Below are 23,893 nucleotides of genomic sequence, written 5' to 3'. Positions count from 1 at the left end.
CCTGATTGTAGCACAATAATGTAAGTTTACGGAATAAAGCTGAATAAGAGTATAATCAAGGGAGAAGGGCTGATATGAAACCAGAAGGAAAGATAGAGAATAAAGACTGAGAGAGTATAACTTAGGAATGCCTGGAGTGTTCAATAATGGTGATGTTCTCGTATGTCAGCTGCCAGAATGCAATATATCAGAAATGGAATGACTTTTAAAAAGGCGAATTTATTAAATTGCAAGTTAACAGTTTTTAGGCTATTGAAATGTCCCAATTAAAACAAGTCTATAGAAATGTCCAATCTAAGGCATCCATGGAAAGATAACTTAATTCAAGAAGGCTGATGAAGTTCAGAGTTTCTCTCTGAAGTGGAAAGGCACATGGCAAACACAGTCAGGATTTATCTCTCGGCTGGAAGACGCATGGCGAACAGTGTCATCTGCTAGCTTCCACTCCAGCTTCCCGGGAGGCATTTTCCTTCTTCATCTCAAACAGTTGCTGGCTGGTGGACTCTCTGCTTCATGGTGCTGCAGCATTCTATGATCTCTCAAAGCAGAGATTTTGGAGAAACATTTGCTTTCTCCAAAATCTTTCCTCTTTTATACAATTCCAGTAAAGTAATCAAGACCCACCTGAATGGGTGGAGTCGTGTCTCCATCTAATCAAGTTTAATACCCACATTTGTTTGAGTCACATCTTCATGGAGATAACCTAATTAAAGTTTCCAACTGTATCAGAGAAACAGTTTCAACAGGGAACACTCGCAAATATAAAATTTATAAAAGTGTCTCACGTGACCACAGGAATGCAGAGTCCAAAATCTAGAGGGCAGACTGTGAAGCCAATGATTCCGATGGAGGGTCTGGATGAACTCCACAGGAGAGGATCACTAGCCAAAGCAGGAAGAGAGCTGTCTCTTCCGAATCCTTAAAAGGCTTCCAGTGATTAGATTGAGCATCACTCATTGCAGAAGACACTCCCCTTGGCTGATTACAAATGGAATCAGCTGTGGATGTAGCTGACATGATCATAGAATTTCATAATTCTATGAAATGTCCTCATAGTAAAAGACAGCCAGGACTTGCCCAACCAGACAAAGAGGTACCACCACTTGGCCAAGTTGACACATGAAGCTGACCATGACAGAGCACCCCTTGTCAACTTGGCAGCTATATGTATCACCTTAAACCGTACCTAATTTCTAAATAAAAAACATTAACACACACATTTTTTTCTTTCACCTAACAATACTCAACTGTCCTGCATATAACTAGAAACACAGTAACTCTCTCCAGAATAGGGTACAAGTACTTGGGTAATATTCGTTCTTAAACATGATATCTTACAACTTAAATAGTATAACAGGAACAAAACAGCATCACAGTCCTCGTTTCTGTAACTGATCACGTGGTCAAAGTTCATATTTATCACTACCTTCTTCCACTTACCCTTTCCATGTTCCCTTTACCCTCAGCAAGAACTTCAGCTGGCTGTGGTTCTTTGCCTGGTGGGGTGACCCAAGCCTTCATTCCTGGAGTTTCAGAGCCATTGGAAGTCCTGCCTGGATTGGGTTGTTGCAGTTTTCCATTGATTTTAATCACAGGGCATGGTTGTACTAAAAGACTCCCTAGGGGGATCTCCTATATTCCAGGAAAACTCTTCTTTACCTCCATTGTGCAGTTGCAGTCCTATTTCCCCCTGATAGTCAAGGTCAGTCACCCCAGCCAGTAATGTAATCACCTTCTTGGCTTGTTGATCCAGGGGCCTGAGCAGCCCAAAGTGACCAGGGGGCAGTCTTAGATCCCAGTTCAATGGAATCATTGTTGTTTCTCCTGGTGGAAGCACTCCCCCTTTTGGAACTAAAACTTGTAGACAAGCAGAGCTCAAGATCACAGGGACAGGAAGCAAAAATTTTCCTAGTGGATCACTAGGGGTAATAGTGAGTGGTGCCATTCCCATTTCCACCCCTTGGTTCCTGGACCCATGGATCCGGCTATGGGACAAAAAACACCATACAGTGGATGCTGATTCAGCTCATACACAGCTTCCTGGAGAACATTACCCCAACCCTGCAAGGTATTGCCACCTAGTTGGCACCAAAATTGAGTTTTCAAAAGGCCATTCCACCGTTCTATGAATCCAGCTGCTTCTGGATGATGGGGATCATGCTAAGACCAGAGAATTCCATGAGCATGTGCCCATTCCTGCACTTCATTTGCTGTAAAGTGTGTTCCCTGATCAGAAGCAATGCTGTGTGGAATACCATGACGATAGATAAAGCATTCTGTAAGCCCACAGATGGTAGTTTTGGCAGAAGCATTGCATGCAGGGAAAGCAAACCGATATCCAGAGTATGTGTCTATTCCAGTTAGAACAAATTGCTGCCCCTTCCCTGAAGGGAGTGGTCCAATGTAATCAACCTGCCACCAAGTAGCTGGCTGGTCACCTCAGGGAATGTTACCATATCAGGGGCTGAGTGTGGGTCTTTGCTGCTGGTAGATTGGGCACTCAGCAGTGGCTGTAGCCAGGTCAGCCTTGGTGAGTGGAAGTCCATGTTGCTGAACCCATGCATAACCTCCATCCCTACCACCATGACCACTTTGCTCATGAGCCCATTGGACATGACAGGAGTTGCTGGGGAAAGAGGCTGACTGGGTATCCACAGAACGGGTCATCTTATCCACTTGATTATTAAAACCTTCCTCTGCTGAAGTCACCCTCTGGTGCGATTCACATGGAACACAAGTATCTTCATATTTTTAGCCCACTCAGAAAGGCCTATCCACATACTTCTTCCCCAGACCTCTTTGCCACCAATTTTCCTACGGGCCAGAGGTATACAAGTGCACCTCTGGCCCATTCTCCTTCCAAGCACGATGAACAACCAGGTGCACTGCTCGAAGTTCTGCCCACTGGGAGGATTTCCCCTCACCACTATCTTTCAAGGACACCCCAGAAAGGGGTTGTAGTGCTACAGCTGTCCACTTTCAGGTGGTACGAGCATATCATGCTGAACCATCTGTAAACCAGGTCCAAGTTTTCTCTTCCTCAGTCAATTGACTATAAGGAACTCCCCAAGAGGCCATAGCTCTGGTCTGGGAAAGAGAAGGTAATGTGACAGGAGTGGAGACCATGGGCATTTGGGCCACTTCCTCATGTAACTTACTTGTGCCTTCAGGACCTGCTCTGGCCCTATCTCATATATACCATTTCCATTTTATGATGGAGTGCTGCTGTGCACACGCCCAAATTTATGGCTTGGTGGGTTAGACAACACCCAGCTCATGATAGGCAACTCAGGTCTCATGGTAACTTGTTGGCCCAAGGTTAAGCATTCTTTTATTTTTTTTTTAATATTAATTACCATCTATATTCAGTACCCTGCAATAATGACATTCCTTTGTTCTTCCTCATGGAAAAAACATTTTTTAAATTGTACCTTGTACATTTCACTATTATTATACACTCTAGGCATTCCTAGATTATACTGTTTCAATCTTTAACATCTATCTTTTTTTATGATTTCATTTATGTCCTTAGCCCTCCTCCCTCTATCATTCCCACATGCAACTTCATTCAGTGTTTTGACATAATTATATTACAGTTAGGTAGTACTGTGCTGTCCATTTCTGAGTTTCTGTATCCAGTCCTGTTGCACAGTTGGTATCCCTTCAGCTCCAATTACCCAATATCTTACCCTATTTCTGTCTCCTGATGGTCTCTGTTACGAACAAAATATTCCAAGTTTATTCACTAATGTCAGTTCATATCAATGAGATCATACAGTATTTGTCCTTTAGTTTTTGGCTAGTCTCACTCAGCATAATGTTCTCAAGGTCCATCCATGTTGTTACATACTTCATAACTTTATTCTGTCTTAAAGCTGCATAATATTTCATCGTATGTATATACCACAGTTTGTTTGGCCACTCGTCTGTTGATGGACATTTTGGCTGTTTCCATCTCCTTGCAATTGTAAATAATGCTGCTGTAAACATTGGTGTGCAAATGTCCGTTTGTGTCTTTGCCCTTAAGTCCTTTGAGTAGATACCTAGCAATGGTATTGCTGGGTCATATGGCAATTCTATATTCAGCTTTTTGAGGAACCGCCAAACTGCACCATTTGACATTCCCACCAACAGTGAATAAGTGTGCCCCTTTCTCCACATCCTCTCCAGCACTTGTCATTTTCTGTTTTGTTGATAATGGCCATTCTGGTGGGTGTGAGATGATATCTCATTATGGTTTTGATTTGCATTTCTCTAGTGGCCAGGGACGTTGAACATCTCTTCATGTGCCTTTTGGCCATTTGTATTTCCTCTTCTGAGGGTTGTCTGTTCAAGTCTTTTTCCCATTTTGTAATTGGATTGGCTGTCTTTTTGTTGTTGAGTTAAGGTTAAGCATTCTTGTCTCCACTAAGGCCCAGTAGAAGGCCAAAAGCTGTTTCTCAAAAGGAGAGTAGTTATCTGAAGCAGATGGTAAGGCTTTGCTCCAAAACCCTAAGGGTCTGCGTTGTGATTCTCCTATAGGGGCCTGCCAACAGCTCCAGACAGCATCTCTATTTGCCACTGACACTTCCAGCACCATTGGATCTGCTGGATCATACAGCCCAAGTGGCAGAGCAGCTTGTACAGCAGCCTGGACCTGTCACAGAGCCTCCTCTTGTTCAGGTCCACACTCAAAATTATCAGCTTTTCTGGTCACTCAATAAATTGGCCAGAGTAACACACCCAAATGAGGAATATGTTGTTGCCATAATCCAGAGAGACCAACAAGGTGTTGTGCCTCTGTTTTGGTCATAGGACAGGCCAGATGCAGCAACTTATCCTTCACCTTAAAAGGGATATCTCAATATGCCCCACAGCACTGGACACCTAGAAATTTCACTGAGGTGGAAGGCCCCTGTATTTTTGTTGGATTTATCTCCCATCCTCTGATATGTAAATGCCTTACCGGTAAGTCTAGAGTAGTTGTTACTTCTTGCTCACTGGGTCCAATAAGCATGATATCATCAATGTAATGGACCAGTGTGATGTCTTCTGGGATGGAGAAATGATCAAGGTCCCTGCGACAAGATTATGACATAGAGTTGATACACCCCTGAGGTCGGACCGTGAAAGTTTATTGCTGACCTTGCTAGCTGAAAGCAAACTGTTTCTGGTGGTCCTTACTAACAGCTATTGGGAAAAAATCATTTGCCAGATTAATAGCACATACCAGGTACCAGGGGATGTATTGATTTGCTCAAGCAATGATACCACATCTGGAACAGCAGCTGCAATTGGAGTTACCACCTGGTTGAGCTTACGATAATCTACTGTCATCCTTCAAGACCTATCTGTTTTCTGCACAGGCCAAATAGGAGAGTTGAATGGGGATGTGGTGGGAATCACCACCCCTGCATCCTTCAAGTCCTTAAGAGTAGCAGTAATCTCTGCAATCCCTCCAGGATCCAGTATTGCTTCTGATTTACTATTTTGCAAGGTAGGGGTAGTTCTAGTGGCTTCCACTTGGCTTTTCCCACCATAGTAGCCCTCATTGCATGAGTTAGAGAGCCAATGTCAGGATTCTGCCAGTTGTTCAGTATGTCTATATCAATATACGTTCTGGAACTGGGGAAATAACTACAGAGCAGGTGTGGGGGCTCACTGGACCCATTGTGAGATGGACCTGAGCTAAAACTCCATTGATCACCTGACCTCCATAAGTCCCCACTCTGACTGGTGGGGACTTATGACCAGAGTGACGTTTGGGTCCCGTGGAATTAATGTCACTTTGAACCAGTGTCTAATAATCCCCGAAATATCTGATCATTCCCTTTTCCCCAGTGCACAGTTATCCTGGTAAAAGGCCTTCGGTCTCCTTGAGGAAGGCTTGGAGGAAGATTAACAGTATTAATTTGTGGCAGTGTAACAGGGTTCTCCCCCAAAGGTACCTGACCTCCCCTTCATTCAAGGAGCTCTGGGTCTGTAAACTGTCTCAAGTCTGGAAATTGATTAAGGGGCCATGACTTTGTTTTTTTGTAATTCAGGTTAGACTTCTGTTCACTTGACCTAGAATTCTTTTGTTTATCCAGCTCAAACAAAATTAGGTAGACTGCCCAGCTATTGTATTTCTAGGTATCCCATGATTTACTAGCCAATGCCACAAATCTCTGCGAGTCATATAATTTTGACTCCTGCTTTGAGTTGCTGTCTGTTATAATAGCCACGTCTACCCAGTCTTTGGCAATTAAGTGCTGCCACCTGGCTTCTGCCAACTCAGGATCCCATCATCCCCATTGTATTTAAGGATTCCAGCTCAGTGACAGCAGTTCCTACAGTAATATCTGACTACAGAGAAGTGCAACTACAAACTCTTCAGGGATGATGGTGATAGTCTTACAAATTTATTTCTCATGTTCTGGTAGAAGGTGCATCCTCTTAACATTCCTGGGGTGTAAGAGCAGGCTTTGCATGATAAATCCACTCTAACATTCTGATCTCTCTAAGCCTCTGAATCCCCTCATCTACATTAAACCAGGAAAGTTTTGGCATTTCAACCTCAGGTAATGTCAGCGGCCTTTTGATCCATGTTTCAACCAACCATCCAAACAAACTGTTAATACCTTTTCTAACCCCTTGAGCTATAACACTGAATACAGATTATCTGTGTAGTGGGTCCATATCAATAAATTCAGCTAAATCCAGCCTTATATTCCTCCCACCATTATCCCACACCCTTAAAATCCATTACCACACATATTCCCCTGATTTCTGTCTATATAATTGGAAAATTCAGCCATTCTTTTGGAGTATAACATACCTCCTCATGTGTGATACTTTGTACTTCACCTTTAGGGGCCTGTTGGGACTTTAGTCTAGTTATAGGTCTGGAAGAAGTGAGGGTTGGTGGGAGTGGGTCATGAAAAGAATTAGAAATATCTTCCAAGCCATTTGTTTCAGGGTCTTCATTTGCAGTTTCATCTGGTGAAATAGGAGGCATCACCTGGGGCTAATTCCTTTAGGTGGAGGTTGGGTGGCCAACTCCTCAAGGCAGGCTGGAGGTGGGGCCACTATGTCCTCAGGGCAAACAATTACAGGGTTATCTAGAGAAGACTCAGCATGACCTAGGGTTTCAACCTCACCCCCACATCATTATCAATCCATAAGTCACCATCCCATTTTTCAGGGTCCCACTCCTTTCCAATCAATGCCCTCACTTTAATGGCAGACACCATGCACCACTGAGATTTCAGTTTACATTGTAAAGTTGCTACTCTAACAATAAGATTCTGAGTCTGGTTTTCAGAGATATCAAGTCTACAGCTACAGGAAACAAGACTTTCCTTCAGGATACTCATAGAAATATCTACATCTGTCAGATGGCTCTTAAGCTTCTTGTTTGAAGCCTTATGCCCATCCCTTTCACTCCTTAAGGTAGCCAGTGTATCTAACAACAATCAGCCAACATCTCTATACCTCTTATTTGCACAAAACTCTGTAAATGTGTCAAAAACATTATCCTCCAGAGCCTGGCTTCACACAAGTGAAGCATTAGGAGAATCAAATGTGATATTTTGACTATCTCTTTTGCTAACTCACTCCATGGATTGGGAGTGTCATTCTGATTATGGGAATCAGAGTCCTTAGTGCCTTTGAGTCCAGACAGAATAGAAAACCATTCATAAAAACCCATTTTTAAGATTCTGTTTCTTAAGAACCACTCCTGGTACCAAGATGTGTTAGTGAGGGATCTCTAGAGAAACAGAATCAACAGGAACACTCGCAAATATAAAATTTATAAAAGTGTCTCATGTGACCATGGGAATGCAGAGTCCAAAATCCACAGGGCAGGCTGTGAAGCTGATGATTCTGATGGATGGTCTGGACGAACTCCACAGGAGAGGCTTGCCAGCCGAAGCAAGAAGAGAGCTTGTCTCTTCTGAATCCTTGTTAAAATGTTTCCAATGATTAGACTGAGCATCACTCATTGCAGAAGACACTCCCCTCGGTTGATTACAAATGGAATCAGCTGTGGATGCAGCTGGATGATCATGATCTAATTCTATGAATTGTCCTCATTGCAACAGACAGGCCAGCACTTGCCCAACCAGACAAACAGGTACCACCACTTGGCCAAGTTGACACATGAAGCTGACCATGACACCAACACATAATACTGAATAGGGATTAGAAGAAACGGCTGCATTTACAAAATGGAATTAGGATTTAAATGTAGCTTTTCTAGGGTACATACATCCTTTCATACCTGCACATGTACAAATAAACATTTCTGCGTGAGGGAGAACAAATGAATGTCAACATTGCAAGGTATTGAAAATAGATGGTATACTGGGATGAAATACAATCTGTGGTTGACAGGAACTTTGCAATATGCTTCCACTGAATGTAACAAAAGTATTATGCCAAAACTAAATGTCAACAGGCGGTGGGCATGGGGAAGGGGTATGGATTCTTTGTGGAAGGAAAAGAAATGTCTTCAAATAGATTGTAGTACAAAGGCATGTTTATGCACTTAGGTTAGATTGTATGATGTGTGAATAAAATGGTTTAAAAAGGAACAGAGAGAAACAAGTGCTAGGGAAAATGTGGAGTAAGAAATGTACCTATTCATTGTAGGTAGGGAAACTGGGAGGTGCAGCCCCTCCGGGTTTGCCACATGGTCCTGAAACTGTACTGCTTAGTATATACCTGAAGGAAATGAGTATGGGGACATGAATGGACATTTGCACACTGGTGTTTCTGGGGCAGTGATCCACAATGAATGGAAGTGACCTAAGGGTATAACAACTGAGGAATGAAAGGGAGAACTATGGTGTATACATACAATGGACTACTGAGGGCCCCAAGAAGGAGTGAAGTTGTGAGTAATGCAACTAGGTGAATGAACCTTAAGGGACTGTATGTTGAATGAAATATCAAAAACAAAAAGACATATATTATCATGCCTCACTCATATGGACTAAATATAATCTAAAAATTCAGTGAACTGAAGTCAAGAATAATGTTTATCAGGTTGGGGCCTATTGTAAAGGGTCCTAGATTATAAGCTCTTACAGCAGTCACATATATTTAGGAGTTATTTCTAAATATAGAACTGTTATTTCTATATGTTATGTTATTATGTAACTGTTATTTCTAAATTCTGAAAGACTGAGCTTTTTGTTTATATCCTGGTTGTTCCCAGAAACTTTAGGTATTTATGTGAACCTGAGACTCAGAGTTAGTGCTCTGAAGATATGAAAGTCAGCAGTGCCCCATAAAAGAACTGTTTAAAAAGTTGAAAAAGGGATCAGACTTTGAGTAGCGATATGAATGAAGTGACCTGGATAGGAGTAAGGTAAATCAGAATACATAGTAAAGGATATCACACATATTTTTAAAACTTGAACTTCTGAGTGAGCCCAAAGAGAGAGATGTTTATTTGGTGCAAAATTTGTATTTTGGGTAGTGTATTTCCTAATTTAACTTTTTTTGGGGGGGGGGGGGTGCATGGTCCAGGAATTGAACCCGGTCTCCCGCATGAAAGGTGCGCATTCTACCACTGAAACACCTGTGCACCCTTTCTAATTTAACTTTTATGGTCAGATTAGTTGAACACTATAAGTACATGAAATCTTGAATAGGGCATGTGATCTTGTTGGTTTGTCCTGGTTAGTGTGATGCCCTAGTATATCCCAGAGTAATTTGGGCAGTGAATAAAGAAGTATTTGCAAGGTCCCCTTTGGGAACTGGGGAGAATGAAGGAAATATTCAACTTACCCATTTGGAGAATTTGTGATATTCTCACAAGCAGTGGGAACAACCAAATCAATAGGCTGAGCCCTTGATCTTGGGGTTCGCCACTTTGAAACTTATTCCTGCAAAGGATAGCTAAGCTATTTAAAATTATGCCTAAGAGTCACCCCCAGAGAACCTCTTTTGTTGCTCAGATGTGGCCTCTGTCTCTAAGTCAACTGGGCGGGTGAATTCACTGCCCACCCCCCTATGTGGAACATGCCTCCCAGGGGTGTAAATCTCCCTGGCAACATGGGACAGCAATTTTTGGATGAACCAGGACTCAGTATCAAGGGATTGAGACAACCTTCTTGACAAAAGAGGGAAGAGAGGAATGAGACAAAATAAAGTGTCAGTGGGTGAGAGATTTCAAACAGAGTTGAGAGGTTATCCTGGAGGTTATTCTTATGCCTTATATAAATATCACTTTTTAGTTTATGATGGATTGGAGTTGCTGGAGGGAAGTGCCTGAAACTGTAAAGCTGTGTCCCAGTAGCCTTGATTCTTGAGGATAATTGTATAAAGATACAGCTTTTACAATGTGACTGTGTGACTGTGAAAACCTTGTATCTGATGCTTGTTATCCAAGGTATGGACAGATGGGTAAAAAAATACAGATGGAAATAAATAAATACTGAGGGTACAAAGGGTAAAATAAACTGGGTAGTTGGAAATACTAGTTGTCAATGAGAGGCAGAGGTAAGGGGTATGGAATATGAGTGTTTTCTTCTTCCTTTTTATTTATTTTTGTGGGGTGATGCAAATGTCATAAAAAATGATCATGGTGATGACTGCACAAGTATGTGATGATATTGTGAGCCATTGATTGTACACCATGTATGGAATGTATGTGTGTGAAGATTTGCCAATAAAAATATTTTTAAAAGAAATCAGTTGACCATAGATGTAAGAGTTTACTTCTGAACTCTCAATTCAGTTCCATTGGTCTATGTGTCTGTCCCTGTGCCTGTACCATGCTGGTTTGATTATTGTAGGTTTGTGAAGAGTTTTAAAATTGGGAAGTGTGAGTTCTTCAACTTCGTTCTTTTTTAAGATGATTTTGGTTATTTAGGGACCATTGCCCTTCCATATAAACTTGGTTATTGACTTTACAATTTTTCCAAAGTAAACTGTTGGAATTTTTATTGGGATTGTGTTGAATCTGTAAATCACTTTGGGAAGAATTGACATTTTAACAGTACTTAGTCTTCTAATCTATGAACACAGAATGGCCTTCCATTTATTTTTGATCTTCTTTAATTTCTTTCAGCAATAATTTTTTTGTTTTCCATGTACAAGTTCTTTACATCCTTGGGTAAATTTATTCCTAAATATTTCTTTTTGTTGCTATTTTAACTGGAATTGTTTTCTTGATTTTCTTTTCATATTGTTCATTTGTCCTTTGCTTGTTGATTTTGTACCTCACTACTTTACTGAATTTGCTTATTAGCTCTAAGAGCTTTGTTGAGGTTTATTTTTTGCTTTTTGTTTTTTAAGATTTTCTATATATAGAATCACATCATCTGAAAATAGGGAAATTTTTACTTCTTTCTTTCCAATTTAGATACCTTTTAATCCTTTTTCTTGCCTCAGTGCTCTGGTTAGAACTTCCAGTACAATGTTGAATACCAGTGGTGACATTAGGTATCCTTGTTTTGTTCCCGATTTTAGGGGGAAAGCTTTCAGTCTTTTACCATTGTTAAAAGCTGTGGGTTTCTCATATATGCCCTCTATTATGTTGAATAAATTTCCTTCTATTCCTACTTTTCCGAGTATTTTTATCAAGAAGTAATGTTTGATTATGTTAAATGCCTTTTCTGCATCAATTTAGATGATCATGTGGGCTTTTTCCTTCATTCTATTCATATGGTACATTACAGTAATTGATTTGCTTATTTTGAACCATGCTTGCACACCTAGAATAAATCCCACTTGATCGTGATAATAATTCTTTGATATATATATACATATGTTTATATATATTGATATATATTTAATTAAATATATTTTGATATATATATATTTAATTAAAGTAGTTGTAAGTTTACAGAAAAATCATGCAGAAACTAGAGAGTTCCCATGTTTCCCTCCTCTCCTATCAACACCTTGCATTAGTGTGGTACCTTTGTTACATTTGACAAATGAATATTATTAAAATTGTACTATTAACTCTCTTATAGTTTAGGATTAGGATTCACAATTTGTGTTGTACAATCCTATTTTTTAAAATTTTTTATTCTAGTAACATATAGAACCTAAAATTTCTCCTTTTAACCATATTCAAATATATAATTCAGTGCTGTTCTTTACAGTGTTGTGCTACCATCACTACCATCTGTTACCAAACCTTTTTCATTATCTCAAACAGAAATTCTGTACCAATTAAGCATTAACCCCTCCATTCCCTACCGCCCGCCATTCCCTACTGCCCCCCCAGCCCCTGGTAACCCTTATTCTTGTTTCTGACTATCTGAATTTTTACATTCAAATTATTGCATATAATTATTTCACATAAATAAGTTCATACAATATCTGTCCTTCTGTGTCTGGCTTATGTCACTCATCATAATGTCTTCAAGTTTCATCCATGTGTTGCCTGTATAATTCTTTTAATATGCTGTTGGATTCAGTTTGCTAGTGTTTTGTTGAGAACTTTTACATCTATATTCATAAGGAATATTGGTCCGTAATTTTCTTTTCTTTTAGTATCTTTATCTGGTTTGTGTATTGGGGTGATGCTGACCTCACAATTTGTTTTCATTGTATTCCTTCTAATGTCTTTTCCCTTGAGATTTAGACTAAGTTTGGCATTGCCAAACATATTATACCATAAAATAGGACAGGGTGGTATGGAAAGAATTGCCTTATTCTAAATCCTTATTAACGAAAAAGTAATGTCTTTCACCATTCTTGGATTATATCAGGTTCTGCTCCTATTTATAAATTTCAAAGAACTATTCCCAGGAAGAGATGTATTTCCTAGGCAGTTTGTATTTTTCCCAGGAACAGGGGGAAATCTAACGGCCTAATGAAAGGCTGGTTAATGCAGGGTGAGTAGGGCAGCTTAGAGAAACACTTCCTGAGGAAAGATAATCAAAGACAATTCATATTAGGACATGATAGCTTTGGAGTATACTGCCCAAGGAGGAGAGAGAGGCTGGATTCTGAAGTGCCCACACAGGGTATCCATGACCTCGCTACATCAACGCTCATTTTGAGTGTAGCAGAAGAAAACTGTTCCTCACATGTGTGACTGATGCAGAAGGTGTATGAGCCCCATATGTGCTTACGGAGATGACTGCGGTGTGCATTTGCTACTGGGTTTCAGTGGCTTGGCCTGCTCTCAAAGGGTCTGCACCATAGAGGCAGAAAGTCTGAAGATCTGTTACATTTCTAATGTGCAGAATGACAACCCACTGAAAGAGTTTGAGAGGCAAGGGACTGCTCCTGCCAGAAGAGAGGCCATGTCTAAAAACCAATCAGAATTCAAGGTCAAGAGAGTGGGAGTCAGAAAGCTGCCGTTACAGCTAATGTTGAAATTTCATAAGTGTGGCATGTTTCGTGGCTTGTGGCACTATTCTGTTTTTGTCAATGGGTTTCATGCTCCTTACCAATTTCTAGAAGAAGTTGATTTTGTAAATGTCTCATGTAAGTGTAGTGTTATAGATGTTTTTCTTAATTTCTAAGAATATTCCTACACAGTGCAAATCTTAACATAGTATAGCTCTTTGGTATAATTTGAGGGTACATAAGATACCTTTTCATTTGTATTTTTAACTGGTCCTTCCAAAAGATGTAAGGACATGAGTTTAGCTTAATTGGCATGAGACACTTTTACTTTGGTGTGTGTCTCCTGCATTTTGTCTCTTTAGTCTTTGCCTCCTTCACCAGGATTTTATAGACGAAAAAGTTTGAGGGAGTTTCATTTTAAAAAAGCATTAAATCAGTGTGTACCAGTGAGTTCCATTAAAACTATTAATTCAATTTCCTAGGAATTTTGAATACTTAGAAGTTTTCTGGAGGGCAGAATATATGGCAGTAAAATACTTGTCATTTTAAGTCAGAGACAAACATAAGTGGTTATAGATTGTTGAAGTTTGGACCTAAACAGTAAAGGAACGTGGCTTTTTTGTTGTAGCTATTACATTTGTACTGTTCACAAGTCCTGAATTGTGTTTCTAATCCAAACTTAGGTCATTATGGTTAAAAAGTCTTCTATAAAACATCATTTTCTCTTTCAAGTCATTGATCCTGGAGATCAATCTCTTTCCAGAGAGTTGGAAAGTTAAGAAATTTGCCCGACAATCCCCTCCATCCTGTTTCAGTCCTGAGGCAGTCCATCTCTTGGCATGGGGCTGCTCCATGTTTGTAATTCTCAGCTATTGATTTTATTCCTGAAGGTTGTAACACAGATCAATACTGAGGTCCACTGGTCTTACATAAGGCAGAGCCCTGGTAACTCATTCTAACATTCATTCTGGTGTCAGTGGAAAAAAATAAAAGTTTTCTTGGATTTATCCTAGGCTGTTTTTTGTTTTTGTTTTAACTTTTTTTATTCTGTTGTATAACATATATACAAAGCAAAGAAATAAAAAGACAATAGTTTTCAAAGCACTCTTCAACAAGTAGTTATAGGACAGATCCCAGAGTTTGTCATGGGCTACCATACGATCCTCTCATGTTTTTCCTTCTAGCTGCACCAGTGTATAGGAGGCTAGAGGGCTTAAATACTATTTTAACATCAGAATCAACTTTTTTTCCTTCTTTTTTTGTGAAAAATAACATATATACAAAAAAGCTATGAATTTCAAAGCACAGCACCACATTTGAGTTGTAGAACATATTTCAGAGTTTGACATGGGTTACAATTCCCCAATTTTAGGTTTTTACTTCTAGCTGTTCTAAAATACTGGAGACTAAAAGGGATATCAATTTAATTATTCAGCATTTATATTCATTTGTTAAATCCTATCTTCTCTGTATAACTCCATCATCACCTTTGATCTTTCCACCCTTCTCTTTAGTGGTGTTTGTGCTATGGAAATTCTAAATTTTTGATATTGGAAGGGTCTATCACTAATATGGGGTAGGGAGATGGACCTGTCTGATATTCTGGAGAGTCAGGACCCTCTAGATTTCAGGACTTATCTGGACCAGGGACCCATCTGGAGGTTATAGGTTTCTGGAACGTTACTCTAGCGCATGGAACCTTTGTAGAATCTTGTATATTGCCCTAGGTATTCTTTAGGATTGGCTGGAATGGTCCTGGTTGGAGACTGGCAGGTTATCATAGGTAGCAAGGTCTAACTGAAGTTTGTTTAAGAGCAACCTCTAGAGTAGCCTCTCAACTCTATTTGAACTCTCTCTGCCACTAATACTTTATTAGTTACACTTCTTTTCCTCCTTTCAGTCAGGATGGAATTGTTGATACCTCGGTGCCAGGATTAGATTCATACTTAGAAGTCATCTCCCACATCGCCAGGGAGATTTTCAACCTGGTTGTCATGGCCCATGTAAGGGGGAGGGCAATGATTTCACTTGCAGAGTTGGGCTTGGAGAGACTGAGGCCACATCTGAGCAACAAAAGAGGTCCTCCAGAAGTAACTCTTAGGCATGTATCATGGTCAGGTTCATGTGTCAACTTGGCCAGGTGGTAGTACCTGTTTGTCTGGTTGGGCAAGTGCTGGCCTGTCTTTTGTTATGAGGACATTTCATAGAATTAAATCATGATCGTGTTGGCTACATCCACAGCTGGTTCCATTTGTAATCAGCCAAGGGGAGTGTCTTCTTTAATGATTGATGCTTAATCTAATCACTGGAAGCCTTTTAAGGAGGATCCAGAAGAGACAGGCTCTCTTTCTGCTTCAGCGGGTGAGCCTCTCCTGTGGAGTTCATCCAGACCCTCCATTGGAATCATCAGCTTCACAGCCTGCCCTACAGATTTTGGACTCTACGTTCCCACGGTTACATGAGACACTTTTATAAATTTTATATTTATGAATATTTCCTGTTGATTCTGTTTCTCTAGAGAATCCTAACTAATACAGCATGCCTATAGGTAGTCTAACCTTCTCCACTACCTATATAAGCTTCACAAGAGTAAGCTTCATGATTGAGGGCATGGCCTATTGATTTCGATGTCCCTAAACTTTGACACAGTATCAGGGGATTCCCTGATGGTAAGATTTAATAGTTCCACATTCTTTCTCCCATCCCTCAGAGGACTTTGCCAATACTTACTGATTACCTGCTTAACATACTCTAGGATGTATCCCCAGGCATTACAATAATCTATACAGGATTAAAGGACCTCTTTCTTATTCTGGGCTCCCTGTGTTTCATTGTTCAAATGAGCTATACAGATAGGTTGAATTAGATTATGCACTACAGAAAATTTCAGTTCCAGACCAAATAAATCTTTCTTCCATTGGTCTCAAAGAGTATGTGTGGGTCTAAAATATAGACACTGTCTTCCTTACCCCTGTGTTCTGAATTAATTTAACCCCAACCTGTTCAGTTTCATTCTTATCTCTAAGTATCAGGTTATATATATAAAACAGCCTCTCAAAATCCAGAGATAATAATCATCACTCTGGACTTAATGTGTCTGCTCTAAAAGCTTACAATCTAGTCCCCTGTTTTCTTATAAGCATTTTCTAAAGGTGATCATACCATTGTTGTTCTTTTGTTTCTGGCTTATTTTATCTCACCAAATGTCCCACATGTTCATTCACATTGTTGCATGCCTCACGACTTCGTTCCCTTTTGTAGCAGCACAACTTTGTCACAAGTATACCACATCGTTCACCAGTCTACTTTTCGTCAGCCACTGCATTCATCAGGCATCATGTATAGTGCCCAAAGTCCACATTCCATCAACATTCTCAATTTTAGATAATTTCATTGTTCCCAAGAGAAAGAAAACCAATCAACTCACCCTGGCCAAATAAGAAATCTAAACCTCCTCTTAACACTTGTCCCTCCCCCAATTATTTACCTCTGCTGTTGCTGTGGTAGTACTGATGGTTTCCTTTTCAACATAGCTCATAGCATGCAATAGCAGATTACCCCCATACCCTGGACTTAAACACTCTTTGTACAAGAATCATATCGTTGAAGTAATTCTTGCGAGAACTAATTCATATTTCTAGTGTGATTCAGTGGGACATGTAGGTCTATACAACCCCTTTCAATCTTGTTCATCTTCAATATGGTAATATTACTTCTAGACACACTAGAGAACCACCTTCACTCCCATCTTTTCCCTTCAATTGGAGTTCAACCTCATTAGCTAATGGTTCACTCATCTCTCGCTTCTATGTATCTCTAAGACCCCTATATTCTGTAATATAAGCCTCTGATTGTACCTTTATGCTGGTTATAAAAGTGGAATCATACAGTATCTATTCTTTTGTGTCTAGCTAATTTCAGTCAGCATAATATCCTCAAGGCTTATCCATCTTGTCATGTGTTTCAGGACATCATTTTGGCTTACTGCTGCATAGTATTCCATAGGCTGTGGGATTTTTTCTCCTTCTAAAATCATTGTTAGTTAAAATGAGCCTTTATACAAAAGAAAGATATCTACCACATTTTGGTATTAAAGAATTCTACAGGGAAAGAGCTCAGATTTACAGAAGATTTAACACTGACCAGAGATGGAGTGAGTGCCTACCCTAGTTCCCTTGTAGCTTGTCACTTGTAATTTATGTGCCCTCTACACTTTCCTTTTCTATTTCGTAGCAGCTCTTTTTCACATTTAATCTGTCTGCTGTATGTTTTTCTGTTTTTCTTTGACTTTGTTTTTCCTTATGTTCTGGTTGCTTCATCTTCTCTTCCCTACCTGCCACCTGCCTTTCCTACCCCCAGGGATGCTCAGTTCCTACTCCTTATCCTCCCATATTAGCTCAGCTTCCCTATCCTCTCAAGCCATCTGGCTACACTTATTATCTATTCCAGCTTGTGCTGCTATTTGGATTTTTTTCAATACTAAGATAATGGGGCCCCCATATTTCCAATTTTTCTCTTTGCTGTGTGTGTATGCAAATGGGCAAGGAGGATATTAAAAGAGACTGAATTGCATATGTTCTTGGCACAGGCTTTCAAAACTGCGTATGAGAGAAGGTGGGGGTGGGGGTCCCAAACCTTGGGAATGCTGATACACATGGCATAGGACATTGGTGAGAATCTTCACAAATTAGATGTGGAGCTGAGTTATTCCTACCTGGGGCAGCAGCCATTATAATGTGGCTTTATATTGCTTGTGAACATGGGTGTGTGTGGAGGCTAAGAATTCTTATTTGTTTCCCACATTGCTGGGCCTCAGCAAAGCAGGGCAGCTCCTCCCACTCTCTCCAGGCTGGGGTTAAACCCTACTAAGGCATAGTGAACCTCTTCCTGACTTGCACCATCCTAGAAATGTGATTGTAGTTCATTGATTTGGGTGTTTTCCTGGCCCAGGGGTGGGGTGGGGTGTGGTGGGAGGTGGGGAGAAAACTCTCCAAGTTTTCCTCCTGTTGAGTGGCAGACTAAGGACAAGAAGGGTGAAAATATCAATAGAGGAGTGAATGAAGTTGAAAGCAGAATGGTGTAGACAAACCAAAAAACAGATATTATGTTTAAAAGGAACAATTACTATAGCTTGTCTAAAAGAGAGTTGTTTTTACAGAGACCATCAGATAAGTAAATTACTCTTCAAACAGGAGTAATTGAAATGGTGGAGGAATTAGGGTGGACCTGCCATCCCTCTCCTTTTCTATAAGAGTGAGTTGCAATCTGGAGAGCAAGTCATTATTTACATCAGAGAAAATTCATTTTTCTGAAGATAAATCTCTACATAGCAGCGCCACTCAAATGCTGTGACTGCTTGGCAAACTGGGCTTGTGCTTTTATGACATTTCTTTCTTAAATGGGCTTAATGGACTGAGTTCATTTAGACGGGAGATCAAACGAATGAGTGGAATTAGAATACACATCCATTTGGTTCTCAGTCATTGTTTAAGCCACTCGACCACCCAACTTCTTTAATTAAATGACATTGCAGTCCCCATGTAAAGGTTGCAATGGATAAATTAGTACTTGATAAATGCTTTGAAGATAAAAATCATATGAGTAATGAGCAAGGTTTTTTTTTCCCCTTGGGACAAAAAAGGCATCTTTTGTGTTTTCCCACTGCACCGTGAGTCATCTTAGGTTGACATTGCAGTAAACCTCCTCTCCCAAAGGAATAGAAGAGAGAAACAATAGTGACAGGCTTTTATTTGACTTACAAGGAGAATTAATAAAGAGTCTGCATCCATTCGCATCTGTACAATGAATTATATACCATACACATTTGCTACTGATAGACGCAGGTCATATTTTACATGAATTTATACATTAAGGAATCACATGAAATTGTTCTTGTTTAAACATTCATATAGCAGAACACCCCCCCCCACCGCAAGGACATTGAAGATAGAAATTTAGCTATGTCCCTCCTGGAAATTGGCTCACCTCTCTTTTGGTAGATTTGAAGATCTGTTTCCAACTTTCCTAAAACCAGTAAGATGTTAAAGTTTATCTGCTTTGACGATGCGATAATCATTTTTAACAGGGAGGGGGGAGCTAGAAGAACTGCAGATTTAGAAGCAAAATGTAAGCCATTTGGCAAGATCCAACCATGTCTGTCTGGCCCCTTCCTGATTGCCCCCACCGGCCTCCCTGGCCATTGCAAAGCAAAGAACCTAACTTGTTATGAGTCCTAAACTTTGGCGGGGAAGCTCTTTTCAAGAACACATCCAAACATCCTCATTTATACATGCTTTCCTTCTCCTGGATTGCTTTGACATCGTGATAATTAGTCATGCTAGACTGTCTGGGTAGACTAACAACTGAGTTTGACAGGCCCATCAGAAAGGTGGCATAACCCATTGTAAAGTAGGATCCAAGCTGCAGGCTCCAACACTCCTCACAGAGCCAGAGTGGAATATAGCGCACCATTTTCTGCCCTGGCAGCACCTCACTTTCAGCTGCCCTCAAATTGGTCACAGCTGAGAGATTGGCATTTACAGCATGCCTGTGGGGTCACCTCTTACTGAGACAGCAGGGGAGGAGTGTGGGGAAGCTCATGGGGGGGGGGTGGGAGGGATTAGGGAAACAATGCAGCCACGGCTGGATGAGGTTCTGGAAAGCAATGAGGAAAATGGCCTAAGAAGAGAAAACTCTCCCCTCTGAAAGATTCATCTTTGGCAAGATCCAAGAGACCCTGTGGAATTCATTGGAAAACAATTATACTTAACTGCCTCCTGTCAATCTGTAGCCATTGAATGGAGCAGATGTAATTGGAGATACTGGAGACACACTGTAGCATTAAGTGTTTTAAACTATGCTGCTTAACAACTCTTCCAGACCCGGACCTCTGCAAAGAGCCAGAGCACCGGTTTGCACCAGCAGGTCTCACGGTGTGGGTATGGTAATGTTTGCAGAAGTTTCTCACACTGGAACACTGTTTCCCAAGACAATTCACCCCAGCCATGAAAAGGAAAAAGAAAAAATAGAGTTGATGCTAATATAGTTTCTACTGAATATTTAGCATGTTATTCACATAGCTGTCTTACTAGAGTAAGTCGACATATTTTACTTGAGGATTTTTAGTTTGCCTCACAGGAGCCAAAAGCAGGGTCAGTACTGTAGATTAGAATAAATTCAGTGGAGGAAAAATAAACCTGTGGAATACATTTTGCATTCTCCGAGCACGTCGTGGACATTAGCAATAATGGGAGCCCTGCCCATGCATGGAGAGGCGGCATCTAGCTCCCAGGCTCCCCACCATCCTCGCCCTCAGCTGCGCAGTCCCGGACCTTCACAGTGGGTGTGATGATTCTGGATTCATCATCCTAACCTCTGACTGCAGTGCACAGGGCCAGTAAAAGAGAAGAAAAAAAGCGGCATTCTTTCCTTGTGGAAGAAAAGATAAGGGGAGGTGGGGAGGGGAGGCCTGTTATCCCTGAACTGCTGAAACACAGTGGACGACGATGGGGGTGACTAGACTTTTGGGGCTCCCTGTTCACCCTTTGTGGTAGCTGTGCCATCTTCGCTAGGCAACAGTTTCCCAGTTTACTAGTCTTCCCCCACTTCAAGGAGCACCAGAGAGGCCAAGGGGAGGCTCAAGACCTTTTTCTGTCGACTTTGTGCAGCTATCAGTATAACTGCTCAAGCAATCACAGGTGCATCAGAAAAAATTAGGCCAATGCATTAAAAGAGCACTAGATTTGCTATCTGAAATGGCTCACTTGCTGATTATATGATAGATGTGCTCTGATGCATTTCATTTCTTAATCTTAAAACAAGGAGGAATGAGGCATTATAGTAGAAATGGTAAAGCACACACTTCCCCTTCTCTTGCCAGCATAAACTAAGAATACACCTCCTCCCTCTGACAGCTCTACTTTTACTCTGTTTCCTCTTTCATAGAAATTCCAGATAACACACAGTTTTTACTTAGAATCCTGAATGGACCATTTGCAGTTGGGCTCATTCTTCCCAGAGGCCTCACTGGACTGGAAGGCAGCCGTTAGCCTGGACTCTGGCCACCATCTAGCAGTGTGGCCTTGGGCAAGTCACTCCACTCCTCTAGATCAAGGCAGGAGGACTCTTCAAGGTCCTTTCTTGCTCTGATGCTTTGAGAACTCATTTGGTGTGATCTTCAGTGAGCGGTGCATTGAGGCAAATGAAAATCATACCTGCAATCTGGAAAGTCGTTTTAAAAGAAGGCAATTTTGCAATGTAGTGCTTTGTTTCAATTCTGTGATTTAGCCGTTCCAAAGACTGAAATGGCAAAGGTGAGTTGACATGATTTAAGCCCCTAACTAATTTGGGGGAGGCGGGAGGTGGGGGTTGGGGGGCGGGCTGGGGGCGGGCTGGGGTGGGGTGGAGCTGACCAGAGTGCTGAACTTGGCTGCTACTCACTGACAGTTATCAGACCTGGCTGAGGCACAGCTCAAACAAACACAACCCATACACCCTGTTGGCCAGCATCAGTACTCACAGAACAGAGGCATGTGAGAGAGTTTCCAGCAGGCATTATGTACGTAAATAGGGGAATTTCAGAGTACATTGCATTTGATGGTTCCCAGACCTGTTGAAGCTATATTTAGAGTATGGGACTAGCTTACTGTGAGTACACTGCCATTCAAGTGGATATTAATAGTACATGGTCTTGGAGCAAAGAATAGATTTCTTCAGTTTAGTATCTGGTGGTGGCTGGGGTGGGGGTTGTAATGAGCCTTCCAAAATCAGGAATTACCAGTCCCGGCTGGAAAGAGAACTCTCTTTACAGTTTAAACCAAATTATCTGAGCTTCCCAGGTAAGTTCTTCCTCTCCACAATTCCTCCTCTCAACAATTTATTTCATGCAGATGACATCAATCTCTTTCTCTATTTAATGATTCTCAAAATCTTCCAGTTTATTTAAAACTGGAACACTTGCAAAACAGCTGTCCCCCCCACCCCCCGACACACACACACAACAGCCTGCCAGTGCTCACCCCTCCCAACCTCCCCCTACCTCCACAGACACAAGCAGAAAGAGAAAGCCAAGTGAGTGATGCCTGTGGGAAGTCTGCCTTGCTCTGGGGTAGCAGGAATGCCCCCCAACTACTGTGCATTGTCTTTATAAAGGAGGAAGTCTGCACAATTCTTTTCTATAGCCGGAGGTTCAACTTCCCTATTAACACAAACATAACATTTCATTGAAGCTGAAGTGTAAGAAATTTTCTGCTTGATGTGTTTTATGTCACATTATTTTTTTCCCTAAACATCTCTCATGCCTCTCTTAGGGGCACAGGAAAATGTGTCTGGTGCAAGGTTCCCACAATTTAAAAAGAAGAAGAAGGGATGGATTCATAAAGATATTCATCTGAATATACTTCCTCCTCCCTCCCAGGAGGTCTGGACTTCCATGTTTTCTCCTGCTCTGGGGACTTCCTCTGCATCCATGAACTCCATTGCCAGCTCCATGGGATGGGGTCCTCTTCTTGCCGGGTCTCGCAGTGCTGTTGTGCATCTGCCTTCTCACCACGGCTGGGGGTAGGATTGATAGGTTTTTCCTATCCAGAATTTCTGCCATTATTTATGGGATGAGACTAGAGGCAGGCCAAACATTAGCCCAAAGTGCAGAGGAGTCAAAACAATTACTACCCCACTCCCACAAACAATATCACAACAACCATGATGATTTAGTTGTTTCCACCAGATAAGAGAAATCAGAATTGCACATTTGCACATACAGACTATTCTTGGCAATAAAGAGAAATGAATAAAGTAAATGTAAGCTTCCAAAGTGGGGGAATTTCACAGGGAAGCAACCGAGGTCAAAAGGAGCCTGGCTCCATGGTGGTGATGGGCACTGGTAGCTTCCCTGGAAGTCTTTTCTTGGTCACATTCCTTAAAGTTGTGTCCCATTCAAGACAAAATCTGGTCACGTATAGAAAGTATTTCCCTGGACTTGGTGGAAGCAAAGGATCTCTTGGCCTTCCAGGTTTCCCGTAGTAGCTGGTAATCTATGCCCATGGTATGGACATTGCTAAAGTGTTCCTGGATGAGCTCCAGAGCATTCTTGAGCATCTTTACAACAGAATTTGGAGTTCAACCCCCTACCTTGGTGGTAGGACTGTGCTGATTCTCTGGGTGCTGGGGCTTCGTGGAAGCAGTCACCAATGCATCTCAAACACCCAGGGAAGAAGTGGATGCCAGGAAAGGAATTCTTCAGGCAACTTCTCAATACCTATTTTCAACACCATGCACAGCCACTTCCAGAAGTACTTGCTGGTCGTGGCCCAAACAAAGCCCCTCAAAGAGAAGCTGAGTGGAGAGATGAGGGAGGAAAGAGGAAAACAAGCAAGCCAGACACACAAACAGCTTCCCTTAATAAGGAGGCAGATGAAGGTGGTGACCCGGCTGGAGGCAAGCAGAGTTGGCCTTCATTACTCAAGCTCTGCATTTGGCTGTGGCTTTATCAGCCTCTTTCAGAACTACCTCCTGTTGCAAGCCCCAACCCTGCTAATAAGCCATTGACCTTGAGTTTGAGTCTAGGGTTGATTTGCTGCTCTGTCTGGGGGAACCCCAGGGGCCTGTGGCTTAA

Source organism: Tamandua tetradactyla, chromosome 5, assembly GCF_023851605.1.
Source record: "Tamandua tetradactyla isolate mTamTet1 chromosome 5, mTamTet1.pri, whole genome shotgun sequence".
Lineage (NCBI taxonomy): Eukaryota > Metazoa > Chordata > Mammalia > Pilosa > Myrmecophagidae > Tamandua > Tamandua tetradactyla.
The sequence above is the reverse complement of the archived record's forward strand: the minus strand, read 5'-3'. Positions refer to the sequence as shown.